Raw genomic sequence first — 9,408 nt, forward strand, 5'->3', positions numbered from 1 at the left:
GATTTATCTACCACGAAGAAATTGAGAAACCCAAATTTCTTATTCCTTATTTACTTCTTAATTTATGACACAAAAGAGGTACATCATTTTGAAGCATATTGAAGATAAATCAGTATAGGAAAGAATTAAAAACACAAAAAAATAAATATTGTATACTGCAAACTGAAATCTGCCTCTCCGTCTGTTAGGTTAATTTTCTTCAACTACAATCAAATGTTGGTTGGTTTCACATAAACATTAGGGATGCAGGCTTTAAGTTTCTAGTAATTTGATACTGCTTTAAATGTGAGAAAGTGGCATTGACATATATACACTACCAAATATAAAATAGCTAGTGGGAAGCAGCCGAATAGCACAGGCAGATCAGCTTGGTGCTCTGTGACCACCTAGAGGGGTGGGATAGGGAAGGAGGGAGGGAGACGTAAGAGGGAGGGGATATGGGGATATATGTATACACATAGCTGATTCACTTTGTTATACAGCAGAAACTAACACAACATTGTAAAGCAATTATACTCCAATAAAGATGTTTAAAAAAATAAAAATAAAAACTGATGCAACAAAAATAAATAAATAAATACCACAAAGCTGTTGTGAAGATAGGATTGGGGTAGACTGGGATTTCTATAACAATCATTCTTTTAATAAATGTTCCCAATTCAGTGTGAACTTAAAGATTTTTAGGTACAACTGAGCAGGATCTTGTTAGGATCTCAGGATTTTTTTTCTCTTCTGACCTGTTTAAGTCCTGATAGTAATAAGAACAACAACAATGAAAATAATGGCCCTTTTTCAAGATGTCACTTAGAATCTAACAAAATAAATTTACTAGAAATAATTTATGACACAAACAGCTTCCAAAGAAACAGCTTAAAAAGGACCATAAGAACATGACCCTAAGTCTTTTTGTTACAAGGGATGGACTAATTAGGTAACTAATGTGCAAATAAATGAAAATACAACTGTTCCCCCTTTCTCTGTGGGACACACACACACACACACACACACACACAAAATGAGGCTCCAAAGGTTTAATTCACCAAGTTAATTGCACCTCAGCTGGGTCTTCTCAGAATCTGGTTCAATTAAACATGCTGTACCCCTCAAGCCCTGCTTAGACATTCATCCATTGTTAAACATTAGCTGTGACTCATGTACACATTATGTTTTAAAGATGACTGAGAAGGTCGAACTTACAGGGAAAAGCTAAATAGTTATGTATTCCTGTGAGTAACTAAAGGTCTTAATCTAATTTGGGAGACATTTCAATTTCATTTGCATGTTGATATAAACAAACTGTCAAAGAGAGAGCTCTTCACACTGCGATGGTGAATATTAAAATCCAATGTAAGGAAACTTTTGTGGGAAGTCCTTGGTGCTCCTGTTTCCAAATTCTATGCATATCTCAATCATTATACTAAGTTCCTTGCAGAATAATTATCTCTTTGTCTGACACCACAACTACCACCATCTTCCCTGTACCCGCACCATGACCCTCCTGTGAGCTCCTTGGGAACAGGGATTGTATCTAATTCATGTCACATCTCCAATGCCTAGCACCTAGTAGGGGATAGAGATAGAGGGAGGGAGGGAAGAAAGGAGGGAGAGAGGGAGAGAGGGAGGGAGGGATGAATGAGATGAAGAAGATGCAAATCATACAATGACAGTAATGCTGGGAGAGGAGAGCAGCAAGGCTAAAGTTCCCTTTACCATTTCCACATCTCACCCAGATTTATTCCTGCCACCAACAATGTCCTTAGGAAAATAAAGCAATTCTGCAGGACTGATTGGCTTTATCCATGTGAAGAGAGTACAGAAGTATTAAAAAGCCCCCTGATTTTTGTTTAAATTTTCTTTAACAATTGAAATCCATTATCACACAACTGAAAACTCCCTGGAAAAGTTAACATCTAGTTAAATTCATACCTCATGCCTGAGAGCAGATAACAACAACAACAGCTATTATTTACTGAGATATTATGAGCACTGACAGCTAGCTATTGAACATTCTATGCATTGTTTTATTTGATTCTCAACGTCTCTGAGGTAAGTACAATTATTTACCTCATTTTAGGGATGAGGAAATTCAGGCTAAGAAAGCTCAACTATCTTTCCTAAATGCAAGCAGCCAGTAAGTGGCAGAACCAGCATTGGAGCCCAAGCATCCTAATGCCAAGATCCACATGTGATCGACACATCCACACATGATGCCATTCTGCCTCCCTGGAGATTTATACAGAGATTCCCAAGAGCAGACTGCAATGAGATGGCTTTATACATAACCAACTTTAGATGCTCCACACCTGTGCAAACACATGACTAAAGTACAGTTTTAATATTTACATAAATGACATTCCCCCCCTACTGCTATTCATCTATCAGGAAAAGAATCTAAATCTGTTTGGTAAAGTAATGTTATTTTAACGCTTTGTTTTTATTCTTAAATATTCTATTTTTTTAATTTTTAAAATGTTAAGCATTCCATTTCTTCTTTTCTAATATAACCCTTTTGTTTTATTTTGTTGTGTTTTGTTATGCTTCAGACTAACATCAGGTTTTGAAACACTGTGGTTTAGAAAACCTGTAGGTATCTTTTTTGATCATCAGACTCATTTTGACAAGACGGGAGTGATTTAATAAAAAGGTTAACCAGCTTTTCTGGGAGCTGACATGAGAATGCTAAAAAGCACCAAAATAGGGGCTTCCCTGGTGGCACAGTGGTTGAGAATCTGCCTGCCAGTGCAGGGGACACGGGTCCCAGCCCTGGTCCCCGAAGATCCCACATGCCGCGGAGCAGCTAAGCCCGTGCGCCACGACTACTGCAGCCCGTGTGCCTAGAGCCCGTGTTCCACAACAAAGAGAAGCCACCGCAATGAGAAGCCCGCGCACCGTAACAAAGAGTAGCCCCTGCGCGCCGCAACTAGAGAAAGCCAGCACACAGAAACGAAGACCCAACGTAGCCAATAAATAAATAAATTTATTAAAAAATTAAAAAAATAAAAAGCACCAAAATGGAAACCTCATTGCCTTATTAACCTCACACATGTGCACACACAGACATCCTCACATTCATGTATTTGTAGACAGTTTACGTTCCATTCTGTAATCGTGGCATCAGGTTACCTATAAAATCATAATCTGGTTTTTATTGCCCAAACACAAAAGGGGGACACTGGCAGCACTAAAAGAACACCATATCTGATCCGAATGAAAACACAATAATTATTTCTGTTTCAAACTGTTTGCTTTGTTGCTGGCCATAACTTTTAAGTTGTTCTTACAGAAAGTTCCTAGATTTAGGAAATAACTCATGTGTTCTGCTAACTTTGTTTTCATCCCTCACTGACATATTTCAGGAATTAAAATTCAGGGCTGTTTAGATCAGAGCATAGTGTTAGGATATAAGAAAGAAAGAAGCAAGTCTACAGAGGGTGGCTCTGAGAGAACAGTAATAATTCAGATTATTTTAAAGAGAGAAGAGGATGAAATTGGTAGACCTGAAGAAAATAGGACAAGTACTTTTTGTATATTTTAAATGTCATTACAATATAGGAAGAACAATCATTTCCCAAAAAAAGGGTGGAGGGGGGATTACTGTCCATTACCAAAAAACAAAAACAAAAACCCTGCCAATATATCAAATCTGATTTTCCTACCACATTTAATAAATATTTAGCACTAAGTGCAAAACACTCTTTTGAATTTTATGTGAGGATACAGAATGAAAGTGACACAGGGTTCCATACTAAATCTCTGTGAAAATTTAGTTAACACTACAAGACAAGGATATTACAGTTGGCACAGAGACCCCAGATTTTTCTGTGTGGTGCTGTTTTCATATTTAATATCAACTGCTTATAGTGGTTGAAACTAGAGTAAACTTATGAACACGTACGGAGCTAGAATTGCTAGATAAACCAAACACAGAATACCTTTTTCTTGAGGTCTGCCGTAGGCCTAGAAGAGCAGCCAGCTAAATGAAGTCTATTATCTTCTAGAATCCTGCTATCTCCACCTTTATGTCCCTTTCTCTCTGTCTACTTAATCACTCTAAGTAACAGGAACCAGGAATAACTTCTGGGGTGCCCCCAGGCCCAAAAATGTTCACGCTGATGCAATTCGATGAAGCAAAAAGAGTTGATGGCATTAATTAAAAACTCCAAAGTGTTGAAAATCCTGACTAATCGAGGTAATTCACAACAAAATCCCCCTCCTCCTGTATCAGCACTCGTCTCCCAAGCTACCCTGCTTCAGCACAAAATGGTTCAGATTTCTCGTAATACAATGGGAGAGGGGCGGGTGCTGGCCACCAGGGAAGAGGAGTGATCAATACCAGCACAAGGGCTGTGGTCTCCCAACCTCTCTCCATCACACTGATGGGGAATTGAGTTACTTGAATCAAAGTGAATGAGATGTTGCTGCTGGCTGCCTATCAGTGCCTTTCATTTTGATCTGTCTCTTATGTGAAAGTGCCTGGGAAGATGTGGCCGCTGGCTGACATTTCTCTTTCTGGCTGCGCGCTGCGATCTGTATGTGGATGCTGGATGACTGTGGCCCTACACCTCCACTGAAGCTACCAGTTCAATTTTTAGGAAAAGGAAAAGGAGACATTCTGCTGACCCAAAGCCAGTGGGTCTCCAGCCCTGGAATGAGGATGAACAGAAAGGTCTTTCCTCGCTACCACATCCGGTTTAGACATTTTATGGCAGATATCTGCCTCATAATTGCTTTTTCATTCTCATCACATCTCTCACATTCAGAGATTAAAAGTTCTTTAGCAACGTCTTTTAGAGTATATACGGAAGTGGCAATAGTTTCTTTATAGATTAAAAAGTGTTTACCTCTAAAGAGCCAGAAACTAGTATCAGTGAAGAAAGACTCATGTGTCTCTTACATAATAATCTAATTTTTTTTGAAATTATATTTAACTACCCTTTTTCACTTCCCTGCATTTAAAGATAGAGATAATATTTTGCTGCTTGCAAAAACAGATTCAAAGGAGATATAGGTTTAAAGATATTGCCTATGTTTGATCTGTCTTTCCCTCTAGTTTTTCTACCCAGAAGTTCTCCACAGTATTCTCAGACTCTGCAGATGAACTGGAGAAGACCCTAGCCCTGAATTCCACTTCTTCAAAGGATCTTTCAGGAATGAGCTAAGCAATGGTCAATTTGCAGCTGGATTTAAATCTAAACTGGCATCTCATTCAAGTTACACACTGTGGCAAACGAGAGAAGTTGTTAAATTAGTGTTGCCTGTGGACTCAGTTCCTACAGCTATGTAAGCCTTGCTATGCTCCATGGCCGCAAAATGTGGCTCTAACATAAGCCAGATCTGTAGCCTATGCACATGATGACTGTGTGGGAGGGTTCAGTTAGGCTGAGGCATCTCTCTCTGTCCGCATCAGACCCTGGCAAGCCCAGGTAAAGGCCGCCTCCTCAGAGCGCCCTCCCTGGTAATGAGCGACAACCTCACCCTTGCCTCACCACCACCACCATTCACCCATCCCCACCAGTGTCATTTCTACCTTGTCTTATGGTTGGTTTTAAGAGGAGTCCTTAAGGAAATACAGTGTCTAGTTCATCTGGGAATTCCCAAGAACTCACTAAATATTTATTGGATGAATGAACAAGTGAATAAGTGGTCTCGGACCTATTATTATAGATAGTTCTACCTCTAGTCTTAAGCCACAAAAAGTTTTCATGTTATTTCCAGTGTTCTTGTGCATATTTAACCTGCTGTTGCCTAGATTTTACATTATTGAAACAGTTTTCTCTAAAAAATTTGGAGAAGAGTCTAAGAAGAAGTCTAGAAGGAGTAAAGTGAAGGTTTAGGGGGTAGTAGTGGCTGAAGATAGAGGACAAATATAGCTCAGATATGGTATGATTCATCCAATTAAAAAACAAAATTACTCCAAAAGTGCTAAAGAAGATAAAATATCCAGTGCAATTGTGGTGGTAAATGTTATCTATTTAGTTATTAATAAGCAATTACTATAAACAAAAATGTCATTAAAATAAAAATATGCTTATAGAAGTCTCAGAATTCTTTTTCAATAAGCCTAAATCATACTTCACTCTAGAAGGGGTAGTTTGTTTTTCAAAGCGATTTTCTCCATAATGGCTGAACTATACACGATTTGTGTGAGAGAGATAAGCTCTTCCAGCTGTTGAAAATTAGCTTAGTCACCAGTCTAGTGAGACCATCCATGAAATACCCTGATTATTGACAGTTTGTTATCTCTGAGCTCTTTAAATTAAATATGGTTGCAGTTCATTCCAAGAAGAGGTCAAATCACTTAGCAGAGCATAAAGAAGAGAGGATGTGTCAGTACTACTCTTAAATTCTTTCACTTTTTAAATTCTTTTTATTCTTGGCGTTGGTTGCCTAAATTCATCTTCAGGGTTATAAATGGTCATTGGCCATTTATCAGAGCAGGAGTCCTTCTTGAAGGGTGCAGGATTCTGGGTTTTTTTTTAATAAATTTATTTATTTATTTGTTTTTGACTGTGTTGGGTCTTCGTTGCTGCGCACGGGATTTCTCTAGTTGTGGCGAGCGGGGGCTACTCTTTGTCCTGGTGTGCGGGCTTCTCACTGCAGTGGCTTCTCTTGTTGTGGAGCATGGGCTCTAGGCCCGCGGGCTTCAGTAGTTGTGGCATGCGGGCTCAGTAGTTGTGGCACGCGGGCTTAGTTGCTCCGCGGCATGTGGCATCTTCCCAGACCAGGGCTCGAACCCGTGTCCCCTGCATTGGCAGGCAGATTCTTAACCACTGCACTACCAGGGAGGTCTCAGGATTCTGTTACTTTAAACATATACTGGGCTTCTGATTTTGAGCCAGGAACTGAACTACGTGTTTTACACATCTTATTTCACTTACAGTAGATCTGTAGAGAAGATGTTGTGTCCCAATTTTACAGGTTAGGAAAAAGGTTCAGAGAGATAGAGCAATGTTGACAATAGCCTGACTATAAAAAACAAGATTCCTGAATCTCATCTCAAAGCACTAAATCAGAATTTATGGGGCATATCTAGGAATCTATTGAATCAGAATTTCTGCATTTTTTACTAGTGCTCCAGGGTGATGAAGATGATCATTTATTATGAAAATTTTCAAACCTATATAGAAGTAGAAAGAACTTTTACTAAACCCCCATGTACTCATCACCAGTTTCAACAGTTATCACCAAAGGAGTATCTTTTCAGTTGTTCAGATTTTGCTCTGTGATGCTATAATTTCTATGTCTATTGAATGAAATATCCAGGTGATTCTTTAAAATAATAAAATTTGAGAACCTGTGGGGTTTCATGACTTTCTCATTGTCACTTAGCTGGGGAGCAGCAGAGCTGAGAAGCAAATCCAAAATATGCAGCTCCAAATAGGGTTTGCTTTCCATTAAACCATAGCTGTATTCATCAAGTCCATAAATATTTATTGAGCTCCTTTATATTCATATAGTACCAGGTTGAGAACTAAAACATGCATAAAGAAATAAATGCATATTATTGTTTTTTAAGTGTGTATAATAGAGAAGATAAAATAGACATATTTAATAGTTAAATATTTCAAAATGTCCTGTGACCAAAAACATGGCATAGATAATAAGCATATTAATGAATCAGAAAGTGGAAGATCAAAGAAGAATGAAACCATTTAGAAGTCTTTATGGAAGAGGTTAAGACTTTACCTAAACCCTCAGCAAAAAAAGACTTTACAAGTGAGGAGTAATATGAGCAAAAACATAGCATTCAAAACAAACAAATTATTTTTGGAGGACTAGGGGAAAAAAAAGGGGGCTGGCTGGACCAGAAAGATCATATCAGGAGGCAGTATGGGATTGTCTGAGGGGCCAGATCTTGGAGGTTCTCAAAGGCAAGATAGAATAGGGGTAACAAGAAGCCACTGGGAATTTTTGAATAGGAGAGAAATATGGTCAAAGTGGGAATTCAGGAAGAAAACTCTGGCTGCAGTATGTTTGGAAAAGATAAACTTAGGAATCTGGGTGACCAGACAAGAACTTATTGCACTGAATTGGGCATAAGATGAAAAGAATCAAGACTTGAGAGTGGCTGTGGAGCATTTTATAGAGTCAGCTGAACTTGGTGGGGACAACATGGAGGGAAGAGTTAAGAAGGACTCTGAGGTTTCGTAACTGGGTAGTTAAAAGAACTGAGGAATATCAAAATGAGTTTTACTGAAGACATCAGAAGATAGGAGATCAGTGTTTGGGTGAGAATTAGGGTGGGAATGTTAGGGTTGAGAGTCATCAGCATAGGGAATAGTTGAAACAGAGATAGATAGGAAATCAAGGGAAATGCTCATGGGAAACTTATAATGAGATTCAGGAGACCGCTCACAGTGAGGGAAGGAGAGAAAAAGAAAAGCTAGAGAAGAAATCGTTAGTGGCACTATGGACATCCCAGTGGGGTTGTCACTGAATTACCACAATCCAGGTCAGTGTCCACTGGAGGACTACTTCAACATTAGTTCCTGTGAGGTTGCCCATTATAAAACTGCCCCTGACTGGTGCTCAGTGGGTAGAAAGCCCTGCCATATAGCTTCTGTAGTGACTTCCAGATAATCAGTTAGGGCCAACCCTCATTCAATATACCTGACTTACAGAGCGTTAAAAATGTCTTTTAAAATTTGGACTGAAGAAGATAAAAGAAATTAGCAAAAAATAACCAAAGCAGCTCAATGGTAAACTATACATGTTTCACAAAATATTCACTTAGGCCTATTCCATAGGTGTCTTATAGGTGTGGTCTTGTTGAGCCGTAATCCCTCCTCCCCGGCAATTAGGAGACCTACAATAGAGCTGGCATCTCAATTCTGCTTTAGGAGTTTATTTTAGTTATCTGAGTCCATTTGTTCCCCTCCCAGGATTCCAAATTGGTCTGTGACAATTAAGTCATTTATTAACTAAGTACTTATTGATCACCCATCTTTTCTAATGCTGGAGATTCCGTGGTAAATGAGACAGACAAAATCTTTATCTTCATGGAGTTGACAGTCTCCCTCTGACTTTGCTCAATGACTAATGATTTATGAGTGTACTCATCCAAAATAAAGCAGACTTCCTAACTGTATCAATTGCATGTGCTATTGCTGTCATTGCCTTTTTGGCTATGCATACATTTGAACTCAAAGCTGTACTTTCTCCTCTACCTGCTAAGAACAGCATCAGACCTTCTGATTTTGAAGGCGGCCACATTCAGTTAAATTGCCACAGGGCCAGTGGCATCACATCCCCAGTCCCCTGAATAGCTGCTCTTTCTGCTAATACCAAAGACACCGACTACTCCTGATCCCCCATTGCTATTACACCTCAGGGTTCAACCCTCATTCCCAAGTCCTCGTGACCCTTGTAGTTCTAATGCTGTCACCTGCTGAAACAAACAGTCTTACC

This window comes from Balaenoptera acutorostrata, chromosome 1 (genome assembly GCF_949987535.1).
Source record: "Balaenoptera acutorostrata chromosome 1, mBalAcu1.1, whole genome shotgun sequence".
Taxonomy (NCBI): Eukaryota; Metazoa; Chordata; class Mammalia; order Artiodactyla; family Balaenopteridae; genus Balaenoptera; species Balaenoptera acutorostrata.